The sequence below is a fragment of the Bidens hawaiensis genome, unplaced genomic scaffold, assembly GCF_021521415.1.
Source record: "Bidens hawaiensis isolate Kalapana, Puna unplaced genomic scaffold, B.hawaiensis_p1.1 tig00024627_1, whole genome shotgun sequence".
Taxonomy (NCBI): domain Eukaryota; kingdom Viridiplantae; phylum Streptophyta; class Magnoliopsida; order Asterales; family Asteraceae; genus Bidens; species Bidens hawaiensis.
Genome location: NW_027493890.1, coordinates 162026 through 186031, shown reverse-complemented (window position 1 = coordinate 186031; position 24006 = coordinate 162026).

Sequence of the window (24006 nt, the reverse complement as noted above, 5' to 3'; positions counted from 1 at the left end):
TGCTACGTGGCACGCTACTTGTCTCATCTGTGTAACCTACACATCTCGTAACGCTATGTCTTACTTTGATAGTCCATCGCGTATCGCGACGTCGCAAAGTTTCTGTATGATTTACACGTCATCGTGTAACGCGATGAGGCTAATCTAAACCCGTCGCGTATCGCGATAGGAGGATTATTAAAAATCTTAATATTCCACAAAAATACTAAGGCGACCCTTAAGTGGCTCACTGCGATGCGAAGTACAAAGTGCGCCATCAAAGCGCCACATTGCGCCCATCGCACTTCGCCTGCGCCCGTTCCAGTGCGTGTGCGGGTTTGGGTGCTTCGCACCCTCCGCTAGGACCACTGGGTGTGATTTGTCTTATAAGAACATTAACATATGAGTTTTCTTTCTTATAAAGAACTCACTAGTTTTATAATTTAGCGATGTGAGACAATAACTTACACTCATATTTATACCATGGTGGAAGTCTCTCATTTTCTTTCGTCCATCAGTGTGGGATGAGTTTTCTTCTTTTATTTCTTTACTTTTTCCTTTAATTTATTTTGTGGTTAGTTATAGATATGACAGTGATATGCTTGGGAAACTAACAACAACAACAAAAACTTCCTGAATGAACGGATAAGTACACTATTTATACTGTAACATACTTATACGCCCGTATATGACATATACGACGTATAACATATGCGTTGTATATGTACATATACGCTCACATTGTTGGAATTACGTATGCCCGAGACACATACTTATACTAATGTGGCTAACTGTGTTTGATCCAAGTCGGGTCATACCCAATAACAAGCTAGACAACACCAAATGTATTCTTTTAGTGATTTGATCACTTAAACGAATACCGAACACTGCGCAATTAGAAAATTGGTTTTCTAAATAATTACACTTGATGATTTAAATAAATTATCTGGATAATTTATTTATATATAAATTAATTATTTAATTGGTTAAATAATTAAGATAGCATGTATGTTTTATAAAATTAGTTTTATAAAGTATGAGATGGAGATGTTTTAATTGTTAAAACAAAACAAAAAAAAAAAAATATATATATATATATATATATACAAAACCGGCCACCCATGTGTGGTGGTGGTTTTACCCAATCAAACACAAGATGCTCTTTAGTTTTTTATAAAGACTTCTTCTTTTGATCCTCCAATGAATATATATGCAATTTTTGAATCCTTTTCTCAAGTGTAGCAAGCAAGCTCTCTCTCTCTCACTCTCCAAAACCTACGGCCCTTTTGGGCAGAAAATAAAGGGGCTTTTGAGCTTGTTTTGGTGTTCCTAATCCTAGCAAAACAACTTGGTGTTGTCACAAATAGCTTGGGGTATCACACTCTTGAGGTCTTCTTCTTTGGAGGCTTGTCATTCATCCACCATCCCTTCAACAATCCACTTGTTCTTCTAAAGGTAGAAGAAGGTACTATTTACATTTTGTGAGCATATTGTTCTTGTAATTTTGATCCTTGTTCTTTGGGTTTTAGTCTTAACATAATGGTATGTTCATTAACATGTTTTAAAATCTAAGCTTCCGTTGCGTTTTCAAGTTAAAATGGTTAACTTGAAACTTTGATAACCTTGTATAAAACCCAACAATGGCATCAAGAGCCGGTTACAAGGACTTATGCTCCTTACATGTTCCTAAATTTCGGGTTTTTTCATGGGTGAAAAAGGGGTCCGAAAATTTGGTGGATTTTACCCCTCATGGTTTTGTAAGATCTTGACATGCATGGAAAGATCTTAGGAAACCATTTAACATTATGGATGTTGAAATATCAAAATTGTAAAATTTGGGGGGGGGGGTGGCCGTAGCCTCTTGGGGGGGGGGGGCACCTTTTGGTTTTGTGATTTTGGGCAATGGTTGCTTAGGTTGCATGCTTAGAACATTTGGTATGTTTGGATGTGTCATAACCGAAACCTAGACCTTGGATGTGTTGATTGTTGTTTTGTGTATGTTGATTATGTTTATTATTCAATATGGTTGTAATAATTCATAATTTTAGGCTTGTGTAATTTATTTGTTCATAAATGGTATGTAATAAATAGATTAGTTGCATTTTCTTCATTTTAAAAAAAAATATGTATTAGGATACATGTTGTAAAAATTGAAGATGCAAGAATTGGTGGATTTGGGCCTTGGACCGAAATTTTGGGCTTGTTGGGCCTCACCGGCCCATCATGGGATTCAAGCCCATTAAGCCCATAAATTTCACTCTTGGGCCAAGAAGACTTTTGGAAGTTTGGAGCCCATTAACAAGCCCAACAAGAACACAACAACTTGGAAAGGATACTTGAAGCATTTGGATGCAAGATCAAGTGGGAGTCAACATTCCATCCTTGTGTCATGTTTTGTCCCTTAGGTGTGACTTATGACCTATACTTGTTTCGGCTAACAAGTATGGTCAAATTTAGCGGTTTTCGGTTATGACTATATTTTGCATGTGTATGCTTGGTTGTTTGTTTTACTTATTGTAATGTGTGGTTGATAGATATTAGGATATCCAAACCGTCACATAGGAACGACAACTAGCATAAAACGGGTTCTAATATATATTTGGTAATATCGCGTCAATTAGTTTAATTAAATGGGTTTATTAAAACTAAGCGATCACTCACTTATAATAAAATTGGTTTTATTATAACTAGAACCTTGAAAATTGGTTTTCAAAAATCGCCATATTACTAAATGCATGTTAGGGTATGGCATAATGTTTTTCAACTAGAATATTTGAAAATTTAAAAATCCCTTTTTCATAATTACCAAGGAAACAAGTCTAACACCATCCTTTTGTATGACACTTAACGTATTAGGGAACTTTAAATGGGATAAAGGTCACCTAACCATTTTTAGCAAACTAATATACTTAGGGTAATATTAACATATTTATGGGATAAAGGTCACCTAACCACTTGTATGTTAATCTTACATGTTTATACAAGTAGGACGACTTGAATTGGAAACCATGTGATAAAGGTCACCTAAGCATGGGATCTAATGGTGTTGATGGGATAAACATGCCAACACGAAATAAGGATTTCGAATGGTCCCATACCTCTAGAAGTTGCAAAGGGTTGCAATTGTCAAGGTTGACTACCTTGTTAAATCAAATAACGGGATAAAGGTCACCTAACCGAAATTTGATTTATCGTTGGATTCTAGAATTTAATTATTATTTTAAAATCTGGAATAAAAGGGTATTAATAATTAAATTGTTTATAATACTAAAATAAAACTTTGTTAAATTTTGTAGATGGCCGCTAACAATGCAAACACCTCTACTCATAACACCCGTAACCTATCCTTAAGAACCATCCTTGAAAAGGATCGTCTAAACCATAATAACTTTATGGATTGGTATCGCAACTTGAGAATAGTTCTCAAACAAGAAGAGATATCATATGTCTTAGACGATCCCATTCCCGATGAGCCTAACGTGGAAGATGAGGAGGCTTATAACTATTGGGTCAAGTACACCAAAGATTCGGTGCAAGCCTCTTGCCTCATGTTAGGGACTATGATTCCCGAAATCCAAAAGGATTTCGAGCATCATGGGGCATACGACATGATAACTCAATTGAAGGAAATGTTCCTTCAACAAGCTAGAGCGGAACGTTTCGAAACGGTTCGAGCGTTTCATGCATGTCGTATGGAGGAAACCCAAAGCGTCTCATCTTATGTCCTAAAGATGAAAAGCTACATCGAAAAGCTTCGTAGGTTGAATTGTCCCGTGTCTAATGAGTTGGCTACGGATTTGATCCTCAACTCTTTGACCAAAAGGTTTGAAACCTTTGTCATGAATTATAACATGAATGGATGGGACAAAAGCATTGGTGAGCTTCACGCAATGCTAAGAACGGCCGAAGCGGGAATGGGTAAAAAGGTTTTACCCGTTCTAACAATCAATGAAGGAAAAAGGGGACATAACTCCAACCCCAAAGCAAGTGTTGCTAAGGGCAAGGGCCACGTCCAAGGAAAGGGAAAGAGGAAAGCCATCAGGCCCACCAAACCGAAGGAAAAGAAGCAAAAGGTTGCGGCGCAAGATCCATGCTTTGAGTGTGGAGAGATAGGTCATTGGAAAAGGAATTGTCCGACCTATCTCAATGCGTTAAAAGATAAGAGGGATGCGGGGCATACCTCAGGTATTATCTTTACTATACATATTGAACTAAATGTTATTTCTTCAAATACATGGGTACTTGATACCGGATGTGGAACTCACATTTGCAATTTGTTGCAGGGGTTCAAAAGAAGTAAACAACTCAACAAAGGGGACATTAGTCTCTTTATGGGCAATGGAGCAAGAGTTGAAGTCCAAGCCCAAGGAGACTACTTGTTAAAGCTTCCAAGTGGTTTGGAAGTAATTTTGAAGAATGTTTTGTATGCTCCTAAGTTAAGAAGAAACATTATTTCCGTGTCCCTTTTAAAACAATGTGGCTTTGATCTTAAATTTATTGATTATGATATTCATGTTTTGATGAATGGCATATTTTATTTTAAAGCTATACCCATAAATGGTATATATGAAATAGATCAAATTGGTACGTCACATAGTAGTTCAATGTACAATGTCAACACCAAGAAACTCAAGAAGGACTTGGGAGATTCCTATCTTTGGCATTGTCGCCTTGGACATATAAGCAAGAATCGCATGCAAACTCTTCGCAAGAGTGGTATTCTAGAAACAAATGAGTATGATTCATTTGATGTATGTGAATCTTGTTTACAAGGCAAAATGACAAAGCAACCCTTTAATAAAACTTTTGAAAGGTCAAAAGAATTATTGGGTATCATACATTCGGATGTATGTGGTCCTTTTAGACCAATGACTAGGAATGGTGAAAGATACTTCATTACCTTTATTGACGATTATAGTCGATATGGTTATGTGTACTTAATGAAACACAAAGATGAAGCTTTTGAAATGTTCAAAGACTTCAAAACTGAAGTAGAAAGACAACTCAAGACCACAATCAAAGTACTTCGTAGTGATAGAGGAGGTGAATACCTAAGTGGTGTTTTTCAAGATCATCTTAAGAATTGTGGAATTATTTCACAACTTACTCCACCTGGAACACCACAACATAATGGTGTGTCTGAAAGGAGAAATCGTACCCTATTAGATATGGTTCGATCGATGATGGCTAGAAGCACTTTACCTCTATCATTTTGGGGCTATGCTTTACTTTCCGCTGTTCGCATATTGAATATGGCTCCAACCAAGAAAGTGGAGAAGACACCTTTTGAAATATGGCATGGAAAGGCTCCATCGCTATCATTCTTAAGAGTTTGGGGTTGTGAAGCTTATGTAAAGCAATACACCCCAAACAAATTAGAAGTCCGATCCACTAAGTGTATCTTTATAGGTTATCCTAAAGATGATTTAGGATATTACTTTTACGATCCTAGTGAGCAAAATGTTATTATTGCTCGAAAGGGTAAGTTCTTGGAAACTAAGTTCCTTAAGGAAGGAACTAATAGTAGAACAGTGAAACTTGATGAGGATCAAGAACCACAAGATGATACACAATTGGTTGATACTAGCACTCAACAAGAGGTTGTTGAAAGTAATCAAGTAGTTGATCAAAACACACAAAACGTTCGCAGATCTGGTAGAGTTAGCAATCCACCTGAAAGATATGGATTTTTTGTAGAAGGTTGCTACGTGGTAGATTCGGATGAACCAACCACATACCGTGATGCAATGTCCAAGAATGATTGCGACAAGTGGCTTGAAGCCATGAACGTTGAGATGCAATCCATGTATGACAACCAAGTTTGGGAATTGGTTGAACCACCACTCAACTCCAAAGCTGTTGGAAGTAAGTGGGTTTTCAAAAGAAAAACTGATATGCATGGAAACTTGGATACTTATAAAGCAAGACTTGTAGCTAAAGGTTTCACTCAAACTCAAGGGGTTGATTATGAGGAAACTTTTTCGCCTGTGGCAATGCTAAAGTCTATTAGGATATTATTTGCCATAGCTGCACATTATGATTATGAAATTTGGCAAATGGATGTCAAGACCGCTTTCCTAAATGGATATCTTGAGGAAGATGTCTATATGGTTCAGCCTGAAGGTTTTGTCGATCCGAAACATCCTAATAAAGTATGCAAGTTAAAGAAATCAATCTATGGATTGAAACAAGCATCTAGAACTTGGAATCATCGTTTTGATGAAGAAATCAAAAATTTTGGATTCATCAAGAACGCTGATGAGGCTTGTGTGTATAAGAAAGCTAGTGGGAGTATAATTACCTTCTTAGTATTGTATGTCGATGACATTCTACTATTTGGAAATGACATTCCAACCATGGAAAGCGTTAAGGCTTGGCTTGGAAGTAGATTTTCCATCAAGGATCTTGGTGAAGCTGCCTATATTTTGGGAATAAAGATCTATAGGGATAGGTCAAGGCGCTTGATAGGTTTGAACCAAAGTACATACATTGATAAAATCTTGAAAAGGTTCAAGATGGAAAACTCCAAGAAAGATTTTGTACCTATTCAAAGAGGGACTATATTGAGTTCAGCTCAATGTCCAAGCTCAAAGGATGAGCAAGAGATGATGAAACAAATCCCATATGCTTCTGCTATAGGATCCATCATGTATGCGATGATATGTACTAGACCGGATGTGTCATGCGCTTTGAGCATGACAAGCAGATACCAACAGAATCCAGGAAACAGTCGTTGGATGGCTGTTAAGAACATATTGAAATACCTTAGGAGAACTAAGGATATGTTTCTGATATATGGATCTGGTGAGGAGGAACTCGCTATAAAAGGTTACACGGATGCGAGCTTCCAAACTGATCGAGATGATTCTCGATCACAATCTGGGTATGTGTTCACTCTTAATGGAGGAGCTGTCTCTTGGAAGAGCTCAAAACAGGAAGTGGTAGCATTGTCCACTACAGAATCAGAATACATCGCCGCTTCATTGGCAGCTCAGGAAGCTGCATGGTTGAAGAAATTCATTACTGATCTAGGGGTGGTCTCTACCATTCAAGACCCCCTAGAAATCTTTTGTGACAACGAGGGTGCGATTGCTCAAATCAAGGAACCTCGTTCGCACCAAAAGACAAGGCACATAGAGCGGAGATTCAACTACATAAGGGATGAAGTTGAAAAAGGAAAGATATGTATTCGCAAAGTTGGAACTGATCAAAATCTTGCGGATCCATTCACGAAGCTCCTAGAAAGACCGAAACATGAGCGTCATGCGAGTGGCTTAGGACTTCGATATTCTAGTAATTGGATTTGATCTATTTTGTATTTACGTTTAAAAGACTTTTGTAATTTAACTTTTATATGATTATGGAATCTTGAGTTAAATTCTAATTTTGCATGTTTAATCCATGAATAAGTTATCTTATTCTAAAAGTCCGTAGTCGATCACATTTGTGGGAACAAATATGAAGTAAGACTATTATGAACTAGGATTGGTGGATATTCATAAGGAATGAATATGGAGCATAGGTTTGCTGCCAAGGTTCATAGATATTTGCGGGATACAAATATTGGACTGACCCGCTCTCAATATTACTACATGGAGTCGATGGACCTGATCATTAGTAATTTTGAGTAAAGGAGAATTTCATATTATCCTTAGACCTGAGATGTATACTGGGTCTTGATTTTCACCAAGTATTACACTTTGACTCTGCCCTTCGCTATTCGTAAAAGATGGTACATAAGGATGAGCTCAGGTGGAGTATAAAGTGATAGTGAGAGGCGTATACAGTCAAGACGGAATTTGTTCCTCTTATGTGTTGAGAGTTTAGATGTCTAAGGCCTGATAAAGTTGAATTGTAAAGAGAATGATCACCTATGTCTCTTAGATTCAACATGATATCTAGTAACAGAGGGATATAATGATAGATTCACCTAAATCATATCAAGTAAGGAACTTGAAGGGATGATGTTATTGAATGGCACTTCGTCAAACACATTAGGGGTGGTGAACTGTTGTTAGGCGGTATTCACCACTTGCATTAATTTTCTATGTATCTCGTGCAAGTGGGAGATTGTTGGAATTACGTATGCCCGAGACACATACTTATACTAATGTGGCTAACTGTGTTTGATCCAAGTCGGGTCATACCCAATAACAAGCTAGACAACACCAAATGTATTCTTTTAGTGATTTGATCACTTAAACGAATACCGAACACTGCGCAATTAGAAAATTGGTTTTCTAAATAATTACACTTGATGATTTAAATAAATTATCTGGATAATTTATTTATATATAAATTAATTATTTAATTGGTTAAATAATTAAGATAGCATGTATGTTTTATAAAATTAGTTTTATAAAGTATGAGATGGAGATGTTTTAATTGTTAAAACAAAACAAAAAAAAAAAATATATATATATATATATATATATATACAAAACCGGCCACCCATGTGGGGTGGTGGTTTTACCCAATCAAACACAAGATGCTCTTTAGTTTTTTATAAAGACTTCTTCTTTTGATCCTCCAATGAATATATATGCAATTTTTGAATCCTTTTCTCAAGTGTAGCAAGCAAGCTCTCTCTCTCTCACTCTCCAAAACCTACGGCCCTTTTGGGCAGAAAATAAAGGGGCTTTTGAGCTTGTTTTGGTGTTCCTAATCCTAGCAAAACAACTTGGTGTTGTCACAAATAGCTTGGGGTATCACACTCTTGAGGTCTTCTTCTTTGGAGGCTTGTCATTCATCCACCATCCCTTCAACAATCCACTTGTTCTTCTAAAGGTAGAAGAAGGTACTATTTACATTTTGTGAGCATATTGTTCTTGTAATTTTGATCCTTGTTCTTTGGGTTTTAGTCTTAACATAATGGTATGTTCATTAACATGTTTTAAAATCTAAGCTTCCGTTGCGTTTTCAAGTTAAAATGGTTAACTTGAAACTTTGATAACCTTGTATAAAACCCAACACACATATGTATATATCCGCTCATTGTACATTTAAACCTATTTTCCCATATCATACAAGACCCTAGCATTATATACTAACAAACTCCCCCCTTGGATATTGATATGTCTTGATTGTCTTCACTTTGTCATTCCACACACTCTTGAAATATTTATATAACTTGTCGATATACAAAACTTCAATCATATAATTTTCAGACTTTGGATCTATCAAATAACCCATGGATACTTGACAGCACCCCAGCCATCCAAAGATTCACTCTGTTGACCTTGGTTGAATCTAATATAGTGATGATGAACAAAATTTTCCAAAGATCACCATCATAGATTCCGATCATACACTATGTAGGTTCCTAGCCGGATCACACACGAATATCTCGTAACACAAGGGTGCGGAATCCTCACGTAATACGATACGAGTGTAAGATAGATAACACGTTGAATCGGTGAAGTATAACACACAGAATAGAGATTATATTGCAACGCTTCAACACGTGATCCTCAAGATCACCAATACACGTTCTTTTTAAAACTACTTTCTATAAGCCGAAGTTGAGGTTTAAATAGACCTCGACAACTTCGCCTAACACACTAGGCGAAGTTGTCATAACTTCGCTTATCCTCCAAGTTCGCCTACATCCCAGGCGAACTTATACAAAACAATATTCAAAGCCAAACAAACAATCTAAAACGATTACAGACACATACAAAACACAAGATACTGAACTACTGACATTATGCACCAACAGACTCCCCCTTGGCAGTATCTTCATATCTCTATCTTCATTCTCATGTCTAGTAATCCCAAAAATCTCATGCCACCCGTCCTCAAGCATGAACGCCCTGTCTTACGCAGACAGAGACCACCCTCTGGTACTTCTTGGCTTCATCTTTCCACGCAGGAATGTAGAATATCTTCTTATCATTTAGTACCTGCAAATCAGCTTGAGACAAATTTACCAAGTGCATGGGATCATATACTCTCAGAATCTCCTATTCGTCCTCATCTTCCATAACAGCTTCAGCTGTCTGACTATCAACGTACCACCATCTGAGACTCTTTAAAACATCCTTGGGCATCATCTTCATAGGCACTTCTTTCAAACACCGAATCGGCTTATACTTCATCACCATCCAAGGCTTGCAATCAGCCCTCATTCACCGATCCTTATCTTCAACCAACCTTCCTTTCTGAGGCTTTAGAAGTTCAAACTTTTTCTCCTTAATCGCTTCCTTCCATACTATCTTTCCAACTATTCTCGCCATATTGTCATCGCTCCTATTAATCAATCTCAGTTTACCCAAATCCTTCACCTCACACTCAGGCAAGGTATTTAGCGATCTCAAAGTCTTCTTAAAATACTGAATCCCATCAAAGCGCTTAATCACAAACAACTTTAACTGCTCATCATACAGCCAGCAAATAATACCTTTCTTTGACTCAACGTATCCCTTGATGTTGTAACTCTTCTTAAACATTGTTAGAACCGCTGGCTTCTTTGTCTTGACAAACCACTGAGCACAGCCTTCTTTCCATCTCGGCTGTTCTTCCCACTCAGACTCATCTGACACATCCATATCTTGACTCACATTCACCTTGTCAACATCTAGAATATCATGTTCTACACTATCATCCACAATCTCACCTTCTTCTATCTCACTATCAATCACAATCTGTTCTCCTATCCTTTCAATCTCATCAATAGTTAACACATCATATGTTAGATCATCATCATCACCCAACATTTCCTCATCATCAACAACAACGACATTCTCTCCACCTGATCCACCTGATGTACCAGTTGACTCCCCCTGAGATATGGAAGTCCCAAGAGTTTGTTCAGTTCTTGGCAACTCACCACCTGCACCTTTCAATGCATTGGGATCATCGTCTCTATCTTGTCTCTTCTTGGTTCTCAACTCGTCGCCCTTGCAGCTCGTCTCCCCCTGAGATGCTAAGAATTCTTTAAGGGCATCAAATAATTTACCGTGTTCAACAAGGAGGGACGACTGTAACTGATTCTCTGCCACAAGTCTCTAGATGTCATGAGTTTGGATGAGATTAATTCTTGACTGTTCAGCAACCACCCGTTCAAGAGCTGCTATCCTCTTGGAATTTGATAAAGTAGCATCAAAATCAAACCTTATGTGAGAGATGTCTTGAGCATACGGTGGAGGAATGCCCAAACAAACTGGAATGTCAGAAGCAGCCTGAAAAGTAACCGCGGGTGGTATTGACATAGGCATCCTCGCAGTAGCAACCAACGTTGACTCAACAAATCTTGCAACAACCTCCGATGGAGTGACCGTAGGAGGTGGCAAGGAGACTATTTCCGGTGCTGTAAATTGAAACGTGGTCGGGGGAACACCAAAGGATGACGATGTGGTCACCACGGGAACACTTGAGGTAATCGGTACTGTTACAGTCATAGAAGCAGGAACCATAGTCATACCAGATAACGAGGGTGGAGAGAAACGAACCACCCTTGAGCTTTCACCAACTTCTGAACTTTCACCAGCCCTGACCTTCTTCGATCTTCGTACCAACTTGTCTAACTCCTCCTCATAGTCAGATTCACTGTCATCCGAGTCTTTCTTTCTCTTGCCATGTATTCTTTCTTGTCTGACCAGAATCTGTTGTGCTTCAACGATATCGTCAGTGGAGGAGTCAGAGTCGGTTCTCTCAGAATCCGCCACAGATGTAGCGACCATAGAAACATTCACACCATATGCCTCAGCTACTGGGGCTCGAACCTCAGCGGCTGGATCAATTTGTTCCATGTCAAAGAACCCTTGCCCTCCAAAGGCGACGTCAAGATCAACCTGTTCTTCCGGAGATGCTACAGGATCAGCGGGCAGTGCTTGCTGTACCACAGGTGGTGGTTGAACCACAAGAGGTGGTTGAGGAACATTAGCCTGTTGCGGTGCCGGGTCTCGAAATTCATCTCCTGGAGGAGCAACATAAGCAGGATTCACCAAATAACCAAACAATGCAGTGTGCCGCGGACGAAGTTCTGGTTTGCTATGAGCACTTGATGACCTACATTGCGCAAAAATTCTCTTACTCACACTTTCAACATAACGGATAGGACGTCGTTGAGGCAGCGTGGGTGCTACATGATTCAGAATCATTTGTAGGAATCTCGGATACATCAAAAATCTTTCCCTAGCAACCGCGCATCTCTGACGATCAATCTTATAAAACACCATCTGACTAAAGCTGTAGGGCTTTTTTAAGTCAGGCAGTCATTGCAGATTGCATTGTGGCCCCCATACCGTCTGTACCAGCTTTATGACCAGACATGCACACTATTATCACGTGCATCGGAAACCGCCACTGATATAATAAAAATCCCTTTCTTCGTTGAGTGTCACCTAACGGACCTGAATAACCCATACGCAGAAACGCACCATCTCTGAATGTAGCCGGAAAGTCTATTGGATCATTTGTAGTTTCAACCCCGAACTGTAAAGCGAAACTTATTTGATCTGCCGAGAACTGTACCACCTGATTGTTCGCTGTAGCGCGCATAACCGGAGGATCAACTCTACAGTCGTATTTAACCGTTTGCCAAAAGTCTTCGATATTTGGTAGTGAAATGGGGAGAGTAGTCGTGATGGCGTGAAAAATACGTGAGCGAACGAGGAATGAAATGATCTCACGATAGTCGTCTATACCACTAGCATCCGGATCCAAAGTGATATACATGTTGTGACCCGGAAAGAACTGTCGGGTGTTGTCACCACCTTCGTCACCACCAACACCACCGGCCCCTGCCACAGCAGCCATAACTGCACAACAAAACGGTCTAAATTAGAATAGTTTCTTAACAGATCATAACTTCGCCTGTTAATAGTGGCGAAGTTATGATATCTTTTATGCTTAACTTCGCTGTGGCTCAACTTCGCCTGAGTAAAACAAAACAAACCATATAACTTATTGTTGAAGTTTCTGAAGAGGCGAAGTTAATCAGTCGGCGAAGTTATGAGCAACTTCGCCTAAACCTTAACTTCTTTTCTTTAATCGGCGCAACATAATGACCCAATTGGGGTTGCGTTTGATCGATTTTGCGAATGAAAACATGATGTCGGTAGCCGATTTAGGATCAGATGACCACATGAAGACTAAAACACAGTTAACACGAAATGTTGAATGAGGGTTTAAAGAGCCATTCAACCGAAGCCACAAATTGGGTCATCACGACACTGATCATCATCGAATGTTGCGTATTACGGGTCACAATGATCCTACAAACCTTTATCACAGACAGAGATCAAACAAAAAGAGGTTCGATTCGAGGGTATAACTTCGCCGAGGGTTATAAGTTTGTGGGTATAAGTTCGCCGAGAGTTAATAGGTTGGAAATTATTTGACCAAGTTGACCACCGTTTCACCTTTATAAAGTTTTTAAAATACATGGGCGAAGTTATGACAACTTCGCCTAAGGTCAAACAGCTGGTCAACTTCACTATGTTGATAACTTCGCCAGATCCAACTTCGCTTAAAAACAACTTCGCTTTAGGTGAAGTTGACTAGAATTAAAGAAAAAACCAAGTGTTTATTAAAACGTACCAAGGTATAAAGTATAAAACCAAGTAAAGATAATTAAATAAACGGGATCAAATTTCAGTCATTTCGAAAACCTGCATGTTTTAGAAAAGATCCGAACAGGAATCATACTGATTAAGTGGCTGTCACTCAGATTCATGTTCAGCGGTATTATGACATAAAGAAGAAGGTTGTAGGCAGGTATAAAACTTAGTATGGTTTTCATTGCTTCTGTGATACGGATTAGGTTCAATTAAGCTCAAACTTTAGATGGACATCACATGAGAGATTATGATGCCTCCTATCTATTCTCAAAGCGTATTTGGCTTTCCCCAAGTCACCCCGAGTTGACTTCGACCCGTAGTGTCTGATTAGTCAATGTGCACACTCCTATCTTTAGAGTCTTCTGCCCGTTCATTCTCATGCTTGAAATATTCTTTCTTGCCTCTTTCTTGATATTTGAAACAACATAAGCTTCAGAAGGCTTAACAATATACACTTATTTTTTTTTTTAATAAAGACATTAATACAACTACAAATTATAGACAACTGCAAGTCCCGAATCTGGTTCACTGCAGGTACTTGACACTATCTTCTCGAAAATCAGAACACTAACGGGCTCGTGTATGACTGGGTAATCACTTTTCTGCCTATCATTCGGAAAGATGTATATGGAGACATGCACAACTCAGAATGATTCTCCACATTAAATCGAGGAGATTTAGTTTGTATCACTTTCACTTTTACGCATCATAGAAAGCTACCATAACATACAATGACTGTTCTAGAGTCTTTTAGGCCTAATAACTTCACTAGTTGAGCACACAGAATCAGTTTTTCTTCACTTTCTGAGGTTGGATCAATTTTCATTTAAACATCATATTGAAACTTCTTACGAAGTTATAGACTTGAAAAATTATATCATCTCCCCAAAAAATTTTATTCTATCGCCCCGATCAAGTCAAAGTCTTCAGGTAAACGGCTATCCTGAAGATCCAATGGATCAGCTGGACCGACCACATACGAGTATGTGTCCCTCTAACTAAGTATGAACGACTAGTTTTCAGCGAAAGAATAAAAACCCATCATAAACCGCCCCGATCACTTTCAGTCATCTGGTTAATGGTTGTCCTCATAATCTACAAGTAGAAGTAAGGACCAAACATATCTGAAGATATGTCTTCAAACTTAAACAACCGACATAATTTTAAGCGATAGTGATGGTTTTTTTTTTAAACAATGGTAAAAACCAGGTTACTCGGGATGGATCATCCCATTAAGTTCAACAAGATTATTAAAACGGGATCGGTCAAACGCTTTAGTAAAAAGGTCGGCAAAATTATCCAAAGAATCAACCTTTTCAAGCACAATTAATTTCTTCTCAGCACAATCCCGTATAAAATGATGACGAATGTCAATATGTTTAGTTTTACTGTGTTTGACGGGATTATTAGTTACTGAGATTGCAGGAGTGTTATCAATGCAAATAGGAGTTTGAGTGAAATTCAGACCATAATCGCGCAATTGTTGTTGTATCCATAGAACCTGGGAGCAGCATTTGATGCTGCCATGTACTCTGCTTCGCAGGTTGAAATGGCTACTGAGGTCTGCTTCTTGCACTTCCACGACACCAATCTTCCTCCGAGAAACTGACATCCACCGGTTGTTGACTTCATGTTCTGATTGCAACCTCCATAGTCAGAATCTGTGTAAGCTACCAAATCCAGTTCTCCCCCTTTCGTGTACCACAAACCCAACTTAGGCTTGCCTTTGAGATACCGCAAGATTCTCTTCACTCCCTTCATGTGAGATTCCTTCGGGCTTGCCTGAAAACGAGCACAAAGACAAACTGCAAACATAATGTCAGGTCTAGATGCAGTTAGATACATTAAAGAACCTATGATTGCTCGATATTGGATGGGATCGACATCATCATCACTGTCAGAATCAGCACCCAGTTTGTGGTTGACGCAAATTGGAGTGTCAAATGAGGTGTTATCGTCCATCTTGAAGCGTTTGAGCACATCATGGACATATTTCGTTTGATGAATAAACATCCCATCTTTCTTCTGATCTACCTGCAATCCCAAAAAGAAAGTTAATTCGCCCATGGCGCTCATTTCAAACCTCTTTTTCGTGACTGCTTCAAATTCCTGACACATGGTGACTTTTGATGCGGCAAAAAAGATGTCGTCCACATAGACTTGAACGAGTAGAAAATCTCCCCCTTTTCTCTTGACAAACAGCGTACTATCGATCTTTCCTCTTTCGAACCCATTCTCAAGTAAGTAGTCGGACAAGGTTGCGTACCAGGCACGAGGGGCCTGATGTAACCCATATAAAGCTTTACTCAGTTTGTACACATGATCGGGAAACTCTGGGTCAGGGAAATCCGGAGGTTGTTCAACATACACCACCTCATCGACTTTACCATTAAGAAAGGCACTTTTCACATCTAACTGGAACCCTTTCATCTCTTTGTGTGCAGCAAATGCCAAAAATAGTCGAATTGCCTCCAATCTTGCCACATGAGCAAACACTTCATTGTAATCGATTCCTTCTGGCTGTTTAAACCCTTTTACTACCAATCTTGCCTTGTTCCGTATGATTATCCCTTTCTCATCTCTCTTACATTTAAAAACCCACTTTGTACCGATAGCGTTTACGTTCTGTGGTTTTTCAACTAATTTCCATACTTCCATCTTCTCAAACTGTGTTAATTCTTCTTGCATGGCTTCAACCCACGAGCTATCCTTTAGAGCCATTTGATAATTCTTTAGTTCAATCTGGCTGATGAAGCAGGTGTACAAGCATTCATTTATGATACCCGTGTCTTTAATGCTTGTGTAAACACATGTGTGTTCATCCAAACTTCTTCTTGTTCGAACACCATCAGACGGATTACCTATCACGTTTTCCAAAGGGTGATTTTTGTGAATTCCAGTAGTCTGAACCGGACCGACTTCCAGATTGTTTTCTAAATTTGAAGAGAGTTCGACTGTAACTGATTGATGTTGAGTGTGAAAAGGATGGTAGAATTCTTCTTCAGTAGAGACAGCATGAGTATCAATGGCACTTGACGAGGTTGGTTGACTTTCATCGTATTGCGGACGTTGCACAATATTTTCCTCCTCGTCATATAGAATCTGTGAAGCAATTTTCTCATCAACTTCTTCTTGGAGTGATGAGGTTTTTTGTGTTGCTTTCCTTTCTTGCACGACAAGCATTGATCTTCAAAGTTAAAATTCTTCAAGGGAACTCCAAGTACCAGCCCATTCTTGACAATGTAATTCATTTCGCGAAGATGTATATGTCCCATTCATCGATGCCATAACTCTGACTCAGACTCAGTTGCCTTTGACAGAAGACATGACTCTTCTGTTGTCATCTCAGTTGACCTCATATCCATTACATACGTGTTCTTTTCTCTTGGAGCTTTCATCACTACCCAGGCCTCTTGTATCTTGATACCAGGATAAAGAACGATTTCCTCTTTTTTAGTAAAATGCACCGTGTATTCTTTGTCACAAATCTGAGATACACTCAACAGGTTATGCATCAACTCTTCCACAAAATTCACCTTCTCTAACTTCATTCTTCCATTCGTCACAGTTCCAATGCCACTGATTCTACCTCCAATCTCTCCAGCGAAACTAACCCTTCCTCCTTGAACAGATTTCCAGTCACGTAACAATTTCTTGTTACCAGTCATGTGCCGGGAACAACCACTGTCAACAACCCACATATTGTTTACAGCCCTGTTTGACTGTTCCTGCACAATTAAAGAAATAGATTAAAATCTGGGAACCCAAGACCTACTGGTCTTGGGTCGATTAAATCTGTTGTTCGGCATCCAGTACTTTGGTTGCCCAAAGTCAGTTTGAGGATGGTTTCTGTAAGTTCTGAAAGGAAACCTTCTAGAGGACTGGCTATGAGGCCATCAAAACCTTCGTAAATTGACTGAATTATAATTGTTGGTTTGGTAGTTTACAGGGAAAAAATGACACTGATTTCTTTGAAATCTTGGATTAGTCCAATGACTGAAATTTTGTGTGTTCACATTCTTACCAGTAGCATAATTAGTGTTCGTTTTATTCTCAGTTCTCGGAGGCCTCATACCTCTAAATTTTCTCTGTTTTAGAGGACAATCAGCAACAAGGTGTCCTACTTTATTGCATCTGAAACAACTTCTGTTTTGAACTTTCATCTCAACAGTTGTTGCAGATGTCAAAGTTGCGTTACTACTCGTTTGTCTAACATATGGTGGGACGAACGGATTTAGGGAAGATTTCTTTTCATCAGGCTTATATTCCTCCCCACGTTTTAGTAACACTACCTCTTCTCTTATCTAACCCAATTCGGATGACTTGTCCGAATTTAATGAGACAGAGCTAGGGACAGAAATCGCAACATCAGAACTTGACTTACTCGTTTCGCTCTTATTAACTTCAGTTTCTTTAGTAGAAATTTTGATTGGAACTGTCTGACTAATCTCAACATTCGCAGATTGTTGAGCACTAGGATCATAAGTATAGTTATTGTTATACGGTGGTGGAACTTCAGAAAATCCAATTCCTCCTTTGTTAACCGGGGAACGTTGAACACTTATGATGTGATCTAGCATTGCTGAAGAATTTCTAAATTGTTCAATTTTTCTGTTTAGTTCCACCACTTTTACCTGGTAATCAACTATTTGTTTATCTTTTTCAGCAATTAGTTTGGTCTTTTCTTCTAACACTTCATAACTAAGATCAATTACTTGTATTTTTCAGCTAGACTAGCTTTAAGACTTCTGATATCCTTTTCACTAGATTTTATTTTTACCGAGTAACTATTTTCTCTAGTTTTAGTGTAGTGATGATATTCTTTTAAGTTTTTAATTAGAGTATCCAAACTAACAAACTGATCAGTTAATGTTTTTAATTGTTCAGACAGATTTTCACATTGTTCACAATGAAGTTCAGAGCTTACCTCAGAGAGCTGATCGTTCACTTCTGTCATGTATGCCTGATCTTCCCCTGTCTTTCTCTCACTTCCTCCAGTTTCGATGTTTACCATATTAGCCTGTTCGAACACTTCCTCAACTTGTATATTCCAGTTGTATCCACCATTCTGTCGAGACACCATAGCAATATTTTCACTACCACCCCCATTCTGTTGTGCAGGCCTGTTCTGACTTCGTTCGACTCTCTCATTTGTACATTCCTTAGCAAAGTGACCATTTTGTTGACAGTTGCAACATCGAACCTTTGATTTATCAAACCCTGGTCTTTCTCCAACGAACTTTCTACCCGTTTTCTTCATGAATCTCTTTACCCTTCTTACTATCATAGCCATCTGCCACTGCAGGTCCATCTCTTCCAAATCATCAGCATCGATCTGATCATAGTCTTCATCCAAAGTTGCAGGGTCGACTATTTTACCTTTGATGTAGTTCTCATAAGATGCAATGAAGGATGCATAGAGAGCAAACTGTTGTTCTGCTGATTTAACACTCATGGGCATCTGTGAGTAGTTATAGCTTGGAACATTTGATGAGAAATTTCCAGTTGTGGCTTGAGGTTTTGAAGGATTACTACCTCCAGCTACGAAACATACGTCACCATCCATATTGAGAATCACATGACCATCTCGGGTTGATTTTGATTCTCCCTTTGAGTAGTAGGCAGAGGATTCTGATTTTGAGCTTGAGCTTGGAGTGACTTTCGCACCATACATTCCTGGATCCTGAACCTGATCAGTTGGTGTCTCCTTCCGAACCATGTTAAGTTCAAAATTTCGTAACTTATTGACCACTGTTTCCAAATCAATCTTGGCAAAATCTTTATCTTCTCTCATCAGAACAGTGTACATTTCCCATTTCGGTGGAAGAGCATCAAGAAGTTTCTCTACTACCTCTTCTTCCTTGTATTCAATGGAGTAATTACTTAGTTCGGTCATCAAGTGATAATATTTTGTGATGATATCGTCAAGTGATTCATTTTTCAAATACTTGAATACAGAGAATTCGGTTTTTAGCAGCTTTGTCTTGGAAGCACGTATCCCCACATTACCTTCATATCTATTTTCTAGTGCTTCCCATAGGTCTCTAGCAGTTTTGTATTTCTTGAAGGTATGAAAAATCACTTGTGGAAGAGCCATTGTTATAGCTGCATAAGCTTTACTCTCTGCCTCATACATTTTCTTTTCCTCCTCTTCCATCTTACTATACTTCTTAATCTGTTCACGACCTTCAAACAAGGATGTTGGTGGAATGTATCCGTCTTGAATGCAAACCCACATCTTAGCATCTTGATACTTCACATACTGTTCAAACCGATCTTTCCATGCAACGAAATTGGTCCCCTTAAGCAGTTTAGGAGATTTAGTTGCTGCCGGCTTCAACCTCCATCTTTACCAGTTCTGTGATGTTTATTTAAGTCATAGTTGAAAGAAACAAGACTCAAAAAAAACAAAAAAATATTTTCTGTGAACAGTAAACAGATAGCGAAGTTGTTACAACTTCGCTTGAAGCTTAACTTCGCTGAACTATCAACCTCGCTGATAACTTCGCCTTCTTTTAACTTCGCTTCAGTAACTTCTCTTAAACCTTAAATCTGAACAACTTCGCTATCCTAACAACTTCGCCTGCTACTTAACATCGCTTGGGCTTAAGTTCGCTGAACAACTTCGCCAAATATTATATCTTCGCTTGAAACCTATAAGTTCGCTTAAACCCTACCTTTTGTGACGGCAACTTCGCTTGATGAACAACTGAGTTTTGCAGGTTTTATCTGGGTGTATTGCGAGGTATGTGAAGGTGTTTTGGGGTATATTTGATGGTGGAAGATAGGCAAGTCACAAAAACTCCGTATTTCAACGTAAACTCGTTCCGCGAAAAGTCGAACGGAACGATCTTAACACCCGTGTGATAATCCCTAACCACACAATCACGAGCAAAAGCTCTGATACCAATTGTAGGTTCCTAGCCAGATCACACAGGAATATCTCGTAACACGAGGGTGCGGAATCCCCACGTAATACGATACGAGTGTAAGATAGATAACACGTTGAATCGGTGAAGTATAACACACGGAATAGAGATTATATTGCAACGCTTCAACACGTGAACCTCAAGATCACCAATACACGTTCTTTTTAAAACTACTTTCTATAAGCCGAAGTGGAGGTTTAAATAGACCTCGACAACTTCGCCTAACACACTAGGCGAAGTTGTCATAACTTCGCTTATCCTCCAAGTTCGCCTACATCCCAGGAGAAATTATACAAAACAATATTCAAAGCCAAACAAACAATCTAAAACGATTACAGACACATACAAAACACAAGATACTGAACTACTGACATTATGCACCAACACACTATAAATTCGGACATATTGTATTATGGGAACAATCTTACAATCATCCGGAAATTAGATATAAGACATAGTCTTTTGACCCTCTTTTCTTCCTTTCCTTGTAAATCCTTGAGAAAAAATCATTTTCATCACCGTCCGAATCATCTTCTTCCTTTGAACAAAACACCATCATCTATAATAACAAGACAAACAATAAAAAACTGATATGACAAAGATTTTCCCACAAAAATTCCCAATTTTGACTTTTTCAAAACTTTTGACCAAAACAACTGATTATCTGTTAACAAACAATATTGACAATTAAGTTCAAAAACTATTAACAGTGCTCAAAGTAAATCATTTTTGACACAAAAACAATCAAAAATACAACTCTATTAGTTCAATTTTGACATTTTAACGGACATCGTAAAGCCCGATTATACAAAAAAAATTATATTAATCAATATACATGTAATTCAATACCTGGAAAAGCATCAGATAAAATATAAACTCAACTTCATACCTGGAATTGAAGTAAAACTGATTCTACACAGCTTTTCTGAATCTATCATAGACTCTTGATGAGAATATTTGAATGTTTCAACCTAACATACAGAGTTTATAATAACACTCAAGAGGATTTAATACAACTACCCACCTATCGGCATTCCTTGGTAATCCCGTCCACAGTCACCCCATTAAGCAAAATGTAACATATGAAATAACTAGTGCATCTGAATGTTATACGGCCGGATAACACACATATACGCCCATATAAGCAAAACTATCATATCCGCCTGTATATGTTTACAAAAACATATGCGCCCGTATACGAAGTTTAACATATAGGCCCATATATCACTACGTGAATATCGCATTTTAGCCACACATGTGGTCTAGGTGATTTGCCACACTTCGGCTTAAAATGTGTGGCTAAAAGGTCTTTAACATGTTTCAAAACCTTCCAGAATGTTTTGGCCACACATGTTATTCTACATGTGACCATTCTATACCTACTCGGGTACTTTTCGCCACACTTTGAAAAAAACGGTGACAAAAGCTAACCACATTATAAAAACGTGTGGCGAAATGTGACCTACAGTCATAGTTTGTTTGATCTTTGATATATGTGACCAAAAACACAAGCATTAGCCACAAACTATGACATTTACCTAGCCACATGTTTTAATAGTGTGGCCAAATGTGACGAACGGCTACTTTATTGATAAGAGGTGTGTCTAAAAGGTAAAAGATATAGCCACCTATATTACGTTGTGTTACCTAATGTCACATTTGTTAGCCACATTTTTAATAATGTGGCGAAATATGACGAACAACCATTGTATTTATTAGTAATGTAGCTAAAACGCTTAATATATATGGCCACTTATACGAGGTTGTGTGACCAAAGAATAGTTTACTTTTATTTATCCTAAGTTTTTTATTGTCACGGATACACTTATTATGTGTGGCTATAAGTGATAAATGGTCACACTTAAATATTATAAGTGTGTCCAAATGTAATTAATGGCCACTTATACGAGGTTGTGTGACCAAAGAGTATCTTAGTTTTATTTTTTCTAAGTTTTTTATTGTCACAGATACACTTATTATGTGTGACTATAAGTGATAATGGTCACACTAAAATATTTTTAAGTGTGTCCAAACGTAATTAATGGTCACACGTTGATTTAACGAGTGGCTACGTCATCATTGTCTTTCCAGTTTCTTGTGCCGCCAATTTCAAATTGTCAGGGAGATGCACCGCCGGGGTCCGATGATGTTTAAATACCAGTCACAATCCACAATCATAATCACAATCACAATCACAATCCAGCAAATCACAATCACAATCCAAAATCACTTTCTTCCGATTAATTTCCGAAAAATGGCTTCAACATGAATCGTACGTGAACCGGGTACTCATGCCCCATCTACTACGACCCCACCTTCTTCACCATTGTTTTCCACTTTTCTTCCGGCACCTTCCGAAAGAATCAAAGGGTGAGGTTTGTGGACTATGTCCACCCTCAAACCATCACGTACCAACAACTTAACCGAATAGTTAGGTTGCTTGGGTACACCACTGCTGATTATTTCAGCTTTGTGATGGAAGTCCCGGGAATCGAGGTGGCGCGCATTGATTTGAACTCCGTGGAGGATTTCAAGGTTGTGTCCCTTTATGGGGCATTCCATACTCAGGTGAACCTTCGCCTCCAAAGGCTTAAGGACTCCACCTACACCTCGGACGACATGTGGGAGAGGATCATGCCCTCTTGGACTCAAGAAGCTGAGAATCCGATGGATGAAGATTCAAATATGGAATCTGATGCTAGGATTGAGTTTTTTGTAAGTAGTTTTTCTATATTAGTGTAATGTAATTATTATATTTTGGTATTAACTGTAATGTTATTATTATATTTTGGTTTAAGCGTATTTAAAGCGTATTGGATTTAGTTTTTTTAATTAACTTTAAAAAAGATGTTAGTGTGAGTGAATAACAAAATAGACCTAAAATTTAATTTTTGGTAGTTAAGACAGTAATTTAATGTAGTTAAGTTGAATTGTAGCCTATCTAGTAAGATATAGTTTATTTCAAGTGTACTACTAGCGTGATATATATTTCCAAGATTTTTGACATGTAGTAGGTATAAATGTAATTAATTTTGGAAATTAATTAGCTTGTGAGCGTTTCCAAAGCGTGTCGAAACCATTTTGATAGGTAGTATGTAGTTATACACTCAACAACCAACTATAAAACAACATTGACTACAATAAAGCCGGTGACTGAAATTTATTACGCTTTTATATATGTTATGTGAATTCCAAACTTGGCCAAGCAGAAAAAATCTAAGGTTTCCACAGATCTTAAACTTTCGAAAGATCTTATATTTTGATAAAATCCCTTCCAAAACTCAATGCCATCACCAAATCTTAAATTAGGTTACTGGTGATGGCATTGAGTTTGGAAGGGGTTTTTCAAAACTGAATTTTATTTGTTCAAAGGCTTCTTCAAAGTCTGGAGGGTACAATTTTGGTATGCAGGTTTGTCAAAGTCTGGAGGGTACAATTTTGGTATGCAATTTATAAAATGAGTTGATAATGTTTTGCAGGAAACCATCTGTCGAAAAGTATGTTGAAACATAACCAAATAGAGGTTGTGCAAGAAA